The sequence below is a fragment of the Miscanthus floridulus genome, chromosome 19 (genome assembly GCF_019320115.1).
Source record: "Miscanthus floridulus cultivar M001 chromosome 19, ASM1932011v1, whole genome shotgun sequence".
Lineage (NCBI taxonomy): Eukaryota > Viridiplantae > Streptophyta > Magnoliopsida > Poales > Poaceae > Miscanthus > Miscanthus floridulus.
The window spans coordinates 29,110,326-29,127,683 of NC_089598.1; positions in this window are offsets into that span (position 1 = coordinate 29,110,326).

Consider the following 17,358-nt stretch of genomic DNA (forward strand, 5'->3'; position numbering starts at 1 on the left):
TTTTATTAATTTTGTTTTTATAAATTTATGTTTGATGAAATTGGACTAGGGTTTGCATGAAAGATATTGGGTAAAATATAATTATTGCTAATTGTTATGTTTGAAATTATTTATTGTAATCAACAAATATGTATTTTAATTATTTATGGGTAAATGGACCATTAATTAATTTTACTCTACCATGGTGTGTTTGCTTCATATAATTATATTTGATTTATATTCATATATATCTAAAGTATATACAATCATTCTCAAGTAATTATTAATTTAATTCATTTATATATATATCTGAATAAGTAGTCCTTTAATATTTATTTTGTTGTTGTTGTAAAAAATGGAGTACAAGAACTCTTGGATGTATGGTTCGTTAAGGTTCAAGGCAGGTTTTTGTAAAGAGATGGATAAATTTATTGAAGCCGCAAAGAAGGATGCAACGACGTTGACAAAGAAAAAAAATACAATTATTTATCACTGTAAAAATTGCAAGAATCGTATAGCGTGGACAGATTGACTATCATTAGATCATATTTGATTATGCGATGATTTGTTGAGGACTACATAGTGTTGATTCATCATGGTTGCTGCTGCTAATGTGCCAAGCCAAATTTTAGTAATATTTTATATGTTATTATTTGTTTCAAGAAAATATGGTCATGTGAGATCTTATTTTGTAGGAAAAATTACAAGAAATATTATGATGAAAACAAATAATAAATTAGATGTATGGTTCATTAGATATTCTATGTCCTGTTTGCTTGGCTAATAAGGTATGATTAAAAGTATCGTTGACTGATTTGTTATTAGAGAAAAATATAGTTCGTTGATTAAAAAAGTACGGCTTATAAATCAAGCGAACAGTGCGTAGGATTTTTTTTATCCTGGACTCTTAGTGTACAAGTTGTAGTATCTGTACTCTACACAACACACTCACACCACCACACACACATACCCCTAGAAGCTACAACCTATACACCTCAAACGTCCTTCTGAAAATCACCAAAGCCACACGAGCCTCCTAGACGACGGGCACATCGTAGTCCCATTGTAGCGCCATGCGAGTATCTAGGACCTGCAAGATTATTGTTTTTGGGAATAAATCCCCACAGTGGGAAATCGCTGAGCCGAGCAGGGCTCAAACTCAGGACTCGTGGCTTCCACTTCGGTAGAGCTCACCATCCGAGCTGCAGCTCGGTCCCCAACAGTGCGTAGGATTTGAAGCTTAACATCTAGCAATTTTTATGCGTTCAAGACCCGGAGTTAGTATGGGTACGTGGCCTGGTGCCCTGGCCCCCGCTCGGTCTTGTCCCCTGCGCCCGCTAATAGAGAAATTCTGAGACCGCGACGCACGCTCTCTTTCATCTGTGTTTCTTTTGAGTGATTGACAAGTGGGCCCAACTGCCCACATGGAGAGCCACGATGCCCACCAGACCATCCAGCTAGCCATCTAACCGGCCACCTCTCTCACACCCGCCCATTGTGGTCCTGTCCATACCTCACATAACAGGTAAGATTGTCTTCAACAGCTCGGACCTAAAAACGAGAGGCATTCGATGGATTGGGTAGCCCACAGTGAGGATCTAAAAACGAGAAGCATTCGATGAATTGGGTAGCCCACAGTGAGAGAGTCACGGACTAAAAACTTTGCTTTTCCAACAGCCGACCCAAAAACGTCGTCGTTGCTCCTGTTGCCTCCCCTTCCTCTCTCCCTCTCCCTCTCTTTCCTGAGGTGGTGGCGCTGCGGCAGGTCCCGAATGCGGCGGCCTCCCTGCGCTGCGCGTGGCTGTGGGCCTCGGCGGTGGGCGAGCCTGGCTCAGCGTGGCACGCCGCCTCTCTCTCTTCCCCTCTCCTGGTGTGCAGGCGCATCGTATGGGCCCGCCGCACTGGCCGTCCTCCGGCGAGGTGGCACGCCGCTGCGGCGGTGGTGCAGCACGGGCAGCCCCCCTCTCCTCTTTCGCTCCCATGGTGCGGCCGGCGCGGGGCAGGGCAGAGGCATGGCCTTGCAGGCCATTCATCCTCATCTTTCCCCCTCTCCCTCTCTCCTACTGTGGCCGCTCATGGTGCTCGTGCCCAGTGCCGGTGGGTCTCAACGGTGCCACGGTTGGCACAGAGCAGTCTTAGGTGCCCCTGTTTCCTCTTGTATTTTAGGGTTTTGCTTTTACCTCTCTGATTCGTCCCTTCTATGACTTCAATTCATGTTCTACGGTTTGGTGAGATCTGGTGAGACGCGGTGCCATCGGGATCAGTGGACGTCGCCCTCGCCTCTGTCGCCTTTCTCACAAGCACCGCCGCCGTTGTCTGGGTGCTCTGCTTGGCTCGTGCATCCGCATCGGTGTCGTCGAGGTCAGCAGGAGTCATAGAAGAACAGAGAGAGGATGCTTATTTGCGTCCCACATCGGCTCACACCCAAAATGCGTCACTCGTTTGCCTAGACTGTTGGAGCTTGTAAAACGCGGATAAAACACTGTGAACAACACATTTTAGGTTTGGGTCACACTATGCCTGCTCTATTGGAGTCGGTCTAAGTCTGGTCCACTCCTTTCCTATGTTAGCATTTGTATGTTCAAATTTGGCGAGGTGCAGTTACCAACCGTGGGGTTCCAAATATCAACACTAGATAGCGACCGATGAGAGTAGACAGAAAGAAACTTGTGCTTGACGAGTAATGACACAGCACTATGGAGCACATTAAAAGTGGATGGGTGGAGTGGAATCCACTAATTGCTAGCCTAGGTGCCCAATCCTGTGTACTTTCGGCTAGAACTTGGCGTTGCGAGATAATTGTCCTGTTTGCTTGGCTGATAAGCCATGGCTAAAAGTACTGTTGGTTGATTTATTATGAGAGAAAAATATTGTTCATTGACTGAAAAAGTACGGATTATAAGCCAAGCGAACAAGGCGAATATTAGAGATATGAGGCCACGCCGCCTAGGCGGCCTCCCAAGATGTCTACGTAATGTTCCATTTAGTTGGTGCGTTAGATAGAAATTCTATGGCCTTAATGAAATACCTCACAACCAGCATCCATGCATTCAACCACGTCCATGGGTAGGTGAAGCAAGTGAATGCATTCAATGAAACACAAAATTCAGACAAGCATGCATGCACTCGCTGAGTGCTATCATTCATGTCACTCATTGGTAGTAAATCAGAAGTAGGTGGACACATTCAATGCATCTATCCATTGAATGCAAGATTTTGGCCCTACTGCGGCTGATTTGTAGGGTTGATTTATTGTGAGAAAAAAACACTATTTCCATGGCTGAAAAGTAGGACTAATTCTGGTGGATAATCTCAAGCGAACAGGGCCTTTACCATCAACAGACGAAAAACAAGTGGGCACTTCTTACCATAGATAAAAACAAGCGGGCATTTCTTACCACGGACGAAAACAAACAAGTGGGCACTTCGAGGACCATCCATCCGGTGCCAATGGGCATTTGTACTTCCATATTCATAAATGAGATTGTTGCACCTAACAATAGCTGGTACGCTCACTACTCCTTCATCTTCGCATGCGTATATAAACATGTGTCATCCCTTGCTCCATCGCACACACTCCTCCCAACATTTGCATATGTCCTCAGCGTAGTTCATACCTGAGGAAGCCATAAGAACACCTGCATAGGTCTAGTAAATTTTATCAAGCACAGCTAATGGCCTAAGAACATGTTGCATGCCAAGAACCACATGATAGATCTGTGTTGTGGTTTTGCACGATGACTTAATTAGCATGTGATTATGGTTGTAACGATATATAAGTAACACATGACTTTGATCCTGACAAGTGCCATCTCCGCACATGTGTGTTGGTGTGACTGCTGATGTCCATTTACCATGTTTGCTTTTTATTCTACTGACTTTGGGATCGGATGGCTATGGCTCTGAACTGGTGAGCCTAAACTAACGAGGCAACTCCACCTCAAGACAAACAAGATTCATGGCTGCAACCATGTTGGATCAGCATAGTTCACATAACATCATTTTGTCTAATGTTCAGTACATGTTCACCACGTTATTATTATACTTGATGAGTTTAAAATGGTTCTTTGTAATTGTACAATGTTAGCGCATAATACAGCAGTAGAGGCACTAGGAACATGATGTTAGCTACAGGCGAATGAGCCTTGGCAAAACTGCCCTTAACCCAATTGTGCATGTCTTAGGGTTCAAACTTACGGCAAAATTTCAGCCAGAATTCACAAAATATGGTGTTTTTGAGGTGACCAAAATTATAGATTTTGGTTTAAAAATACCGTATTCATATGTTAAATAGGATTTGTGTCAACAAAAATAAATAAGCCAGTATCTAGGCTAGAGGAAAGTTTCCACCTCCACCTTTCAGAAAGTGAAAGGATCAAACCTCATATCATCCCCCTCCCCCATGAAATTTAAGGACTATAAAATCAATTTATTAAATTAAATTTGGCCGTAATTTCGGCCATGACCAACACTGAAAATTTGAAACCATGACATACAAATATTGAATAAGCAGCTACATAATAACAATAATTAACAAGTACCTACATATATGAGAGATGTAAAAAATAATTAGGGAAAAGAATCAGAAAAACACCGATGAGGGGTGGTTAGCGCTGATGAGGGCGATGAGCGTGGGCTTCACCTTGAAGCCTCCGTGCGCACCAGCCATTGATCGTTGCCTCCGTGCGTCACGCCGCCGCCAATCCTCGCCTCCATGCATAGCCACAACAGCTAGTTCTCGCCGCCGTGCGAAACCACCGCTGCTAGTCGTCTCGACCTCGCCTTCGGGGTAGGTAGGTAGGGAACCAGCACGTCGCCGCGCTGATGTGCCACCGTTCTATTGCAGACCAGGCACAGGGGGCCTACAAGTGGGCAGCCGAGGCTAGGGGCCTAAGCGCTGCCCGCGCTGGGTGAGTGGGTGTCAGCACCTAGGCGGACAGCGAAAGGTGGGCCGACTCCGCCAGGGCGCTGGGCCCGAGTGGTGCTAGGGTTCCCAGCACACGGCCATAGCGGCGCTTCAGCATACAGCGGTGTCGGGGATGTGAGCTTGAGGATGGGATTCTGGGCGCTAATCTTCCTAGTCTCAGGTATTAATTTTATTATTAAGTGGGCTTTTCTTTAGTGGGCCTTATTTATTCTTTCAGCTTGCAAACTTCGCTCAGACTGCTATTCGACTTGAGCAAACTATACGAGAAAAGAAATAGCCCTGCGGCTAGGGTGCGTCCGTGTCCAAGAATGTTTTTCCCTTTCCGTTTTTATTTCCTTTCTCTATTTATTTTTCTATTTCCATTCCTTTTATCTTTTCCTTTTTTATATTTTATTTACACTGTTGATATATATTCTCCTTCATTCGTACGTTATGTGCACTATTTTCCTTCCTTGTTTTGTTTTTTCATTCCTCCATGTCTGCTTTCATTTCGTACTTGCAATATTTCATAGACGTCGCCCCTATATGATCTTATAATATTATAGCACTATTTGATCGAAACTTTTCTGACTTATTTATTGCTTGATAGCCCTGGAAGGGCCTGAATTACGGGAAGCTGACCCAACTACGACGTTCATGTCTAACCACTTGCTTTCCCTAGATAAGCAATATGACAGGCAGGCCACCGATTTGAGGAAGTGCATTCGAAGAGCAAAGGACGCTGAGAAGCAGACATAAGCCTTGAAGTGCAACTTGCGGAGCCTAAGGCATAAGCAACTAGAGTGGAGAGCCGTGAGGCTACAACAATTGAAGCCTTCAAGCAAGCCGAAGGCCAGCACACTCAACAGTTAAAGGATTTCTACCTTATCACTAGGGCTAGGAGAAGGACCCTCACTTTGGAAGAGAGGGAGTGCCCCATGCTAGGTGGAATTTCAATTTCAACTATGGAGAAAAATCCAAGCGGTGATTGTGGACCTACCCCCATGCCTCCCCAACGGATGCCTTGTGGCAGAACTATCCGAAATAACATGCTTATGGAAGCACTCGTCTTTCACCAGACACTAAGCACCCAGAAAGCAAGCTACAGTGAGTGGTATCCGTCGGGCACACCCCAAGGAAGAACCCAAAAGATCCACCTTTTTCCTCAATGATCCAATAATGAGAACGAGTTACAATACTTAATGCATTTCATACATCTAGGGTTCATAGAAATTCATTATTACATTGCCAAATGTCAGAGTGCAGAATATTAAACAGTGAAATTAAGTAAAAATAAACATCTAGCGATAAGAAACGAGGATCCGTCTATGCCCACCAAAAGAATCCTCCACATAAGGGCACTTCTTAAGCATTACCTGCAACAGGGGTAAATAAACCCTAAGTACACAATGTACTCGCAAGACTTATCTGACTAATGGGGTAATTTCCCGACTCCAAGGGATATGAGAAGCTTTATGGTTTGATGGTTTCTTTTTTGCAGAAAGCAGTACTAATAGTGAATCCTTATGTATGTTATTATTAATAGTTGTATTAATTCATTAGCTAGCCAGTCTATGTAAGCACATGTTCTACTTTTAAGCAAGAGTTGAGCAATTAGTTTCATTTCATCACCTTTCATCTTTCAGTTCTTACTACGATGTTAAACCATAGACAAGCCGTACTAGATCGCTCAGCGATTCGCGAATCAATGCCCCCAGCTAGGTACCCCGAAAACACACGTCCCGCTTATACCCTAGGCACAAGCAGGACTAACCTATCACCCTCCTATCCTAGGTGTCTAGGTTCCCATCCAAACTTGGACTCCAAGCCCCCACTCCTGAGTCCTGAACTCAGTGCGGTGCAAGGACCTCCACCATCCCCGCCTCCAATCAGTTAGTCCGGAAAGAACCGGATCCATGATAAGAGAGCAACGAGTCTTCCTTGCGCCCATACCCAAGTATGTGCTTAGGATAATAAGTCTGTGACTTGCCTAGAGCCATATGCAATGATCAGTCCTTAATTGACACAGACAGGGAAAAAGTGTAACCAGGCTATGTCCTATTGGCCGTAGGACATAGCCTCTTACACCCACTAGTACCAAACCATATCCCTGCCTGGTCACCACTTTTCTTTTCCACCATTTTATCATGAGTAATCATAATTATCACCTATTGCGAGTAATGGCAGGTTACTCGTGCTACCGAAATCCTGAGCATAGCAGCTACTCGACTTGTACTAGTAGGACTCTTAGGTAGATATATTTATGCATGTAGTTTTCATAAAATAGCTGTAACGTAAATGCACATCATATATATAGTCCATGATCATTAAAAATAGGGGTTATGCACTGGGGCTTACCTTGGGTAGGTGACGGGTCAACAAAGTCAGCACCAAAAGGCTCCGGGGCTCCCTCCTACACGAGGATCTCCTCCTCGTACTCCTCAATGACCTCTTCATAATCCTGCTCATCCACGGGCACAAACTCTACCAACTCATGATCTACATGCATGAAATGATGATGCAACACTTAATAATATGGCAACAACAGCTCTTAAAATAAACTATATATTATCAAGTTACTAAGCTAGTCCTACCGGTGAAGGTACTAAGCTACCTACTGTTACCACTAACAAGTATGAAGCATGACATACATTATTATATCAACTAAAGGTATTCTTACTCCTAATACCGATTTGCTCTATATATGATAAAACAAGGATAATAGCTACTCTATTTGTTAACCTACTCTAGGGCTACAAAATTTACAACAAGTATAAAATAATCTAGTGAGCCTACTATAAAATTTTCATAGCTTTAGCTATCACCAATTTACCACAAAAATTCCTACAAATATTACTCTACATAATACTAAGCTCTCTAGTTTGGATTTATGAACCTATCACTATCACAGCTATCTATAAACTAACTAAACTAATAGATAGATGGAATTTTTGTGAACCTAACAAACTTGGTTTCATTATTTTTGGACATCTACAGAATTTACTATAATTTCTCAAAGGTCAGCTAAAAACTATATTGAATAAACATTTATAATTCACTGAAAAATTGGAAAACTTATTTCACAGCACGGTCCGCGAACCGCGACTTGGCCCACCCCGACGTCCCAACCACGCGCACACGCAGCACCCGGCGTGGCCCGCGCAGCGGCACGCAAACACAGCCCACGCTACGTGGGCCATGGCGGAGCCCGCACGTGGCTGGCGCTTTTGCTAAAGAACCCCCATTTTCTTTTCGATTCACAAAGCTTACTCAAACACTATTTAGTTGAGTCACTGTCTTCGCATCTAGCACCCTCCCCTTTTTCTTCTTTACCACAGCTGAGTCCCTCGGCACTCACGCGCGCACCGACACGGCAGCGCTGGCATCAGGCGGCTACGCCGGCCACACCAAACCCTCATAACCCTATCTAAGGAGCCGATGCTCACCTCAACATCAACATGAAGCGGTGGGAGGTGATACGGTGAACAGGACGCTGTCCTGAGCTCCCTCCATGGCGAGGGACTCCTCCCTACGATGGCGGGCATGTTCTCGTGAGCCATGGCACAGATAACGCGAACAAGCTCAAGGATGGGCAATAGAGACTCACCCTAAACCTATCGGTCGTGGTGGCTTGACTGAAGACTAACCGAGCGAGCTTGGCCACGTGCACACGGCAAGCCTTGCGACGGCGGCGATGGTGCGACTACGGTGGCAGCGCTGAGCAGGCAGTAACGGGGTGAAATGGGGTGCACACAGGATAGAGTGGAGCAGAGCGAAGGTACCATGCCAATGAATTGGGTGGGGATAGGCGGGGCTAGGGGAATTGGACGGGCGCTACCGCGGGGTCTTAAATGACCGACGATGACAGAACTACCAAATTGAGGCTCGGCAACGGCCGATAGCAATAGTGGAAGGGTTTGGCATGTAGCTAGGTCTCTACTCCAACCACGGGCGCACGCAATTTCATGGATTCAACTGACGCTGTGAGGTTGCCTTGGCATGGCCCGACGATAGAGGAATAGGGAAGGCGGGCAAGTTAGGCACGGCAATGTCGTGACGGACATGGCCGTCATCTCAAAGCACAAGCGTGCACGGGCGATGGGGAACAGCAAGACGTGCACAAGACGCTTGGCCGCACTGTCACAACCCGCAAGTTGACGGCGGCACGACACTATGCTGCGGTGGACAGCGTCGGCCAGGGGAAGCAACAACGCAGCATTGATGAGCCAAAGTGATGGCAAGAGCAGGTGGCACTCCCATGCACGGCAAGGCAATGTGTGGGCAGAGCCAAGCGTGGCCACGCTGAAAGCTCTAGTTTGGTTTTGGTGAATTGATGAAACCCTAAGTGCTAACCTACTTTATCAAGTGATCATGAGATAGGTAGCACATTCCAAGTGATGAAGCAAATGAAGATCATGACATGAAGATGGCGATGCCATGGTGATGATCAAGTGCTTGGAATAAAAAGGAAGAAAGAGAAAAATAAAAGGATCAAGGCAAAGGTATAAATGGTAGGAGCTATTTTATTTTGGTGATCAAAACACTTAGAGAGTGTGATCACATTTAGATTTGATAGCCATACTATTAAGAGGGGTGAAACTCATATCGAAATGCGGTTATCAAAGTGCCACTAGATGCTCTAACTCATTGCATATGCATTTAGGATCTAGTGAAATGCTAACACCCTTGAAAATGTTTGTGAAAATATGCTAACACATGTGCACAAGGTGATACACTTGGTGGTTGGCACATTTAAGCAAGGGTGAAGTAGTTAGAGGTGAAAAGAAGTTAGTCTCGCTGGTCACAAGGTGACCGGACACGGGTCTCAGAGAGACCGGCATGTTCAGTCAGTTGTAGTAGCGTGGACGCTGGCATCGGTCAACTGACTGGATGTTGGGTCGCTCAGCAACCGGACGCTGGAAGGCTACATCATGTCGTGTTGTCGATCATGCACAGGGAAGTCACTGTATGACCGAACGCTGGGTGAGTCCGGTCGTGAAAAGTCGTCTCTAGATGCTTACTGAAAATGACCGGACGCTGGGGTTCAGCGTCTGGTCACTTATGCCGCAGCATCCGGTCGACTGTTGACCATTGAGATTGGGCTAATAGTATTCAAAGAGAGGGGACACGTGGCGTGTATCACGTGACCGAACGCTGAGGTCCAGCGTCCGGTCAATATGATCGGAGCGTCCGGTCACCCCGTGTTGTGCCTAGTTGAAAGCTCTAGTTTGGTTTTGGTTAATTGATGAAACCCTAAGTGCTAACCTAGTTTATCACAGTGATTATGAGATAGGTAGCACTACTCCAAGTGATGAAGCAATGACGAAGATCATGACAATGGTGATAGCATGGTGATGATCAAATGCTTGAACTTGGAAAAGAAGAAAGAGAAAAACAAAAGGCTCAAGGCAAAGGTATAAAATGTAGGAGCCATTTTGTTTTAGTGATCAAGACACTTAGTGAGTGATCACATTTAGGATAGATAGCCGTACTATTAAGAGAAGTGAAACTCGTATCGGAATGCGGTTATCAAAGTGCCACTAGATGCTCTAACTCATTGCATATGCATTTAGGATCTAGTGGAATGCTAACACCCTTGATAATATTTGTGAAAATATGCTAACACATGTGCACAAGGCTTTTGGAAAAATGAAATATCTATTTTCTATTTGCGCTGGATGCAAAATTCTTGGTGGTTGGCACATTTGAGTAAGGGTGAAGAAGTTAGAGTTGAAATGGAGTTGGTCGAAATGATGCTGGCGTTGGTCTACTGACCGGACGCTGGGTCACTCAGCGACTAGACGCTGAAAGGCTGCGTCAGGTCGAGCTGGCAGAGAGGTCGCCAATTTCGGTGTTGCACCGGACGCTGGACCTGAGATGCACCGGACGCTGGTTTCTGTGTCCGGTCAAACTGACGGGTCTGCACAGTGGCTAAGGGTTGAGCACCGGACGCTGGCTATGTCCGGTCAAGGTGGACCGGACGCGTCCGGTCGAAAAAAACATGCCTCGGGGAGCTTACTGGAAACGACCGGACGCTGGGGCTTCAGCGTCCGGTCAGTTTTACCGGAGCGTCCGGTCAGCTTCATAGCTGTTGAAATCTGACGAACAGCATTTGAAGCTGGTGACGCGTGGCGTCCATCGGGCGACCGGACGCTGAGGGCTAGCATCCGGTCAGTATGACCGGAGCGTCCGGTCAGAGCGCGTTTTGCCCAGTGAAGGGGTATAACGGCTCTATTTGATGGGAGCTCTATTTATAGCCCCATGGCCGGCTCAAAGGATAACTCTTGCTCATTTTCATTGACATAACAACCTTGTGAGCTTAGCCAAAGCCCTCCCACTCATCTCCATCATTGATTCATCATCTTTGTGAGATTGGGAGAGAATCCAAGTGCATTGCTTGAGTGATTTCATCTAGTGGCACTTGGTATTCGTGTTGCGCTGCGGATTTTGCTTGTTTCTCTTGGTGGTTGCCACCACCTAGATGGTTGGAGCAACGGTGAAGGATCGGCACGAGTTGGTGATTGTTCGTGGCTGCCTTTGGTGATTGTGAGGGGAGTTGTACCTTCCCCGGCGGAGCGCCGAAAGGTAACTCTAGTAAATTGCTCATGTCATTGAGTTACCTCACTTGTGGGTCGGTTCTTGCGGTGTCCAATCGTGTGGACGAGGTTTGTGAAACACCTCTTAGCCGCCGAACCACCAAGTGTTGGTCGACACAACGGGGACGTAGCGTGTTGGCAAGCACGTGAACCTCAGGAGAAAATCGATTGTCTCTTGTCTTTGGCATTCTCCCGGTGATTGGCTATATATTCATCTTGTGATTGGTTCATCCCCTACATGTCGGTATAATCACTCTACTCACTTATTTACATTCTTGCAAACTAGTTGACATAAGCTCTTTAGTGTAATTAGAATTGAGAGCTTGCTTTATTATTTATATTCATCTAGTTGAGCTCTTTAGAGTAGCAAGGTTGAGAGCTCTTAGTGAGTAATTACATAGCAAGTTTGTGTGCCTAAGTAATCATTGCAACTAGAATTGTTGGATAGGTGGCTTGCAACCCTTGTAGAGCTAGAGCAAGTTTGCATTACGCTATTTGTCATACTAATCAAATTGCTCTAGTTGATTTGTAGATTTTTAAATAGGCTATTCACCCCCCCCTCTAGCCATATTAGGACCTTTCACCAGTGAAGGGGCTCAATGACTCTATTTCATGGGGGCTTCTATTTAAGCCCCATGGCTGGCTCAAGCTCATTCTCTTGGCCATTTACATTGACATAGCAACCTTGTGAGCTTAGCCAAAGCCCTCCCACTCATCTCCATCATTGATTCATCATCATTGTGAGATTGGGAGAGAATCCAAGTGCATTGCTTGAGTGTTTGCATCTAGAGGCACTTGGTGTTCGTGTTTTGCTGTAGGATTCACTTGTTAATCTTGGTGGTTGCTGCCACCTAGACGGCTTGAAGCAGCGAGGATCGTTGAGTGGAGGGTGGTGATTGTCTCCGGCTCCGATCGTGGTGATTGTGAGGGGTTTTTGACCTTTCTCCGGTGGAGAGCCAAAAGGTACTCTAGTGGATTGCTCGTGGCTTGTGTGATTTTCATCTTGTGTTGGTTGTGCAGCACCCTATTGAGGGTTTGGCGTGTGAAGCCAATTAGCGCGTGAACCTCCAAGTGAGTGAATCGCCACAACGAGGAGTAGCTTGCCGGCTAGCAAGTGAACCTCGGTAAAAAATCATTGTGTTCATCATTTGATTCCAAGGTGATTGGTCTTCATTGGTATTCATTCTTGTAATTGATTGGCTCCTTCCTCGACATGGCGGTATAAACAAATTGCTCACTCTCTTTACTTTACCGCAAACTAGTTGTCAAGCTCTTTAGTGTAGCAAGTTGTGAGAGGTTGTTAGTTTGGTTAGTGTGGCTCTTTAGTTAGGCTTTGAGAGCACATTAACTTAGTGTAGTGTCATAGCTTTTGTGTGGATAGAAACTATATAAACTAGAATTGTGGTAGGTGGCTTGCTATTTTAGTAGGCTAGCGCAACACTTGTTTCGCCTCATAATTATCTAACCAGTTTGTTAAGTGTTGTTGTAGAAATTTTTAATAGGCTATTCACCCCCCTTCTAGCCATTAGGACCTTTCATACGCGCGTACGGCACCATTGTGCGAGCGCGAGGTGGCAAAGCGGCCAGTGCGCGGCACGGCGGTATGGGTCCGCGTGGCTGTGCGCGAGCATGTACGTGTGTGGCGTGCCAGGGCGCAGCAATGATGGCCTGGCCTATAGTGAGAGGCTAGTGGCAGGGCCAGCCACAGCGTTGCGGGCGACGGTGGCCAGAGGCAGGCCCGGCAGCGGTGCGTGCGTGTGTGTGCATGGCATCCCAGGCGCAGCAACGACGGCATGGCCTACAGCATGGGGCCAGCGGTAGGGCCGGCCTGTGTGTGGCTCGGGTGTTAGGCAGCAGACGCAGCAACGATGAGTGTCGGCATGGTGATCGTGCCCAGACACTACAATTGGCTGGGACAGTGACTTGCACGCTTTTTAAAGCTACCCAAAAACCCAACTGGACGATCCAGTAGCTACACCACCTATTTTATGCTCTAGTCGGTATATCAGGCTACTAAAAGAAACCCAAAAACCACACCACTACCTAACCCGATCATTCTACAAAAATTGCCGAACTTAGCTTCGTCAATGCGTTATCCGACTTAGAAAATTTCGGCTAAGTCCTAAACGGTTTCGCGTCGAATGCGACTTCCAAGCTACTCGATACACTAGCTAGCGAATCCCGTTCTCGATCGTACGTATTTCACCGTCACCTACAAAGTTTATACTATGAACTTTATCAAAGTTTCACATATGCGTTCTATAGCATTTTCGTTCAATAAAAATTCACTTAGAACCCTAAGCGATACAACGTGACATGAAATATAACATTTGTTTCGTTTTTTCGACGAACGTTTGAAGTTATGTACGTTGCTTTACACTCTATACTTCACTTATTTACACACAAGTATGATGCTTATGCAGTGTTTTAGCAAAAAGTTGTACAGTGTAACCCCGAGGGTGTTACACACGTCCCCATGTAATTTCTATGACAGGGTCAGCTGATGGAGAATAAATCCTCCCACTCACATAGCCACTGCCAAGGGATGGTGTCTGCTGTCATGCCATCCTCCCAAAGGATTCCTCAAGCTTTGAAGCATGATCTAAGTGGACACATCGTCCCCTCATGGAATGAAGCTAATATGGTCCGAAGCTAAACCCTTAAAAGTTGTTTTGCGCAGGAGGATATGTACCCATATTGTAGTGCTTACTCTTTCTGCGTATAATGTAATCCCACACACTGTAATGCTTTGGCCTAAGGAAAGTGAATCATAATTCACTCTTTTGTAGACCCTCGCATCAAGAGATGTACCTGCGTTGTAGTTCTTACTCTTTCCACCTATAATGTAATCCCACCCAATATTGTGCTTTGAATCTAAGTGTGTTAATTGCTTGAGCCCAACTCTATTAAACACTTCTTTACACTAACGTGGCATTGATTTGCTGGCCTAAAATAGTTATCATATAATGACAACCAACTTCTATGTTCCTTTACAACACTGTAATGAAAAAAGACATGTTACCTTTCCTTCCCATATTTTTCCAACATTTAATGTACCAAATAGACCTGCCTTTTCGTAGCAAGGCGATACAAAAACATATTAGACATATGATCTTCCCTTGCCATATTTCCTAAGATTTCCTATACCAAGCATATCACCCGCAGCGAAGCGCGGGCAGCAGTGGCTAGTAGATATATCATAGATGGCCAGGAACAGGCGATGTTTGGCGCACACAATTGGTTACTGGAGAGAGCTACTCCCTCCATCCAGAAAAAAAATGCAACTACGAGTTATGTGCCAACATAAGTGGTTCACGTTTCACCAAATTTCAAGTAAATAATATTCACATTTATGGTTCGAAAATAATTTATTATGAAAATATATTTCATAGTTAATCTAATAATATTTATTTGATATCATAAATATTGATATTTTTTATCTATAATCAGTAAACTATGACACTGTAGTGTAATTGCATTGCTCGCCGGACGGAGGGAGTACTAGTCTAGAGGCCGTCAGCGGCAACCAAGGCAAAACAAAACATGCAGGAGGATATGCAGGGTTTGGGAAGGACAAAAGCCGCCCATGCTTCCAAGTTACTTACCCGCGTGCGCAACAGTGTAAGCACTAGTGCGCGCAGGTGCAGCAGGTGCTGAGGAAACCGGCGAACACGTCGGCCCCGTTTGGCCAGGCTCTGGCCTGTCGGCCGCTGGGCGGCCGACACCCGATTATTGTTCACCAGAGCCATTTTTCTCTCTCCTCCTTTCCTCTCTCACTGACACCACCGAAGCCAGAGAAGCTCGTTTTTTTGGCTTTGCGGCTCCGGCTCCTGTAGGCACCTGTCGGCCGCTGGGCGACCGACACCCGCCTACAGTGCAGGAGCCGGAGCCCGGCCAAACGGGGCCATAGTACGTCTCGTGCGCTCGACCAGTTGTCACTATGCTTGCTTGTCTTATTTGCGGCGGCTAACGCGCGCGCGGGGCAAATAGAAATTTCCTGATTCCGACCGGCGCCCAGTGGTTCCTCCCCCTAGTCTACCGCGGAATAGGACGGGGAGAGGAGCCGTGCTCCTAGGTATAGCAGTGGCATGCACGCACACGCAACAACAAAGATTGGGGGGTGTACTGTGCGGCGTACAGAACTTGGAGGATTTTTGGTGTTCTTGCCCCTTATTTTGAAGTGTAATTGTGATTTTACCTTTGTTTTTCTAACTTTGTGATTTTGCCCTTCACTACTAGCAAGTCAACGTGATTTTGCCCCTGGTCTTTGTGAATTTGCCCCTGTTTTGACCGTTGATTAGGGGCAAAATCGCATTGACTTACTTGTAGTGAAGGGCAAAATCATAAAGTTAGAAAAACGATGGCAAAATCACAATTGCACATCAAAGTAGGGGCAAGAACACAAGAGCTCCGAACTTGGAAGGCAAAATTATGTCCTACAGTATAGAGAGCTGGTCCAAGTGACAGCGAGGCCCGTTTGAATGCGAGCTCCACCCCCCCCCCCCCCCTTATTTTCTATGTTTTTCGTAAAATTCCTATATAATAATTATGAAATTTCTATGTTCCAAAGAAACTCCAGATAATATGAGTTGTTAGCAGGATTTATCTCGTAGTAACTTTTACATTGTGTTTAGACGTAAACAAATAGCCTCAAACATTAAAATTGGTATTGGTGAGGTCTGGATGTATAGCTGTTTAAATAGCTTGGAGTTCGAAGTCAGTTCCAATACCAAAGCTTCATCCAAGGCATTTACATAGAAAATCAGGAAGTTGATATATAGCAAGGTAGTCTGAGTAAATAGCTTGATAGCTAGATGTTTCATTTTTGTTATTGTTACACCTTTAGGGTTTTTTTCTACTTGAGCAATATTTATTGTTAATAGTTTTGTTTATTTGTAATCATTTTGTTCTGATGCAAGGGTCAAACAAAGGCATCTTGCATATTTTTTCATCACCTTATTCTGTGGTATATATTTATATGTAACATTTTTCATGAGCCGAGGGAAATAGCTTATTAGTGTTTTTCATTGAGAGCTTATGTGGTGTGTGTGTGTGTGTGTCTATATATATATATATATATATATATATATATATATATATATATATATATATATATATATATATATATATATATATATATATTGTGAATCACATGCAAATGCACATGTATCCACGCACATTCACCTCTAGACCTACATGTGCACACACACACCCTACTCTTATTTAGCACATACCACTATGTTGATATGCATTTACACGCATCACAAACGTGGATTGGACGTGTTTGAGATTGTGTCTGTGATGTCACATCATACACGTCTGTGATGAGTACTCATTATAGACGTGTCTAGACAAAATGCGTCTGTGATGAGAGGTCATCACAAATATGTCTAGACAAAACTAGAGGTGGGACTTGGCCATGTCATGCCGGCATGAGACGGCCATCTCATACTTCATGCCGCTTCGGATCATGACATCTTAGCACAGAGTCACATCGGGTTGTACCGATATGGCATGAGAAGTCTTTGCTTCAGCCCAAGCATGGTCCATGGCACGTCCATGTCATGCAAGCCCAAATATAGACCTTAAAATATCTTTGCTAGTTTTCTTTATTCGCTTGTGACATAAAAAAATATGTTGTGTGTACCATTTTTTTATAAGTTTAAATGATTTTCATAATCCATTTAAGAATTAGATAAGATGTAGTATAGTAAATATTAAAAGATTGCATTGTAGCATTGTAGATGTGCTTACGTGTCGTGCTGGACGACCCATCGTGTCGAGGTCCTAGGCATGACGTGGGCATGGCTGAGGCTGAAGCAGCGCTCGCCGTCGGCGCGGCTAAGGGTGCGGCAGTGGCAAAGCGACTGCTCGCCT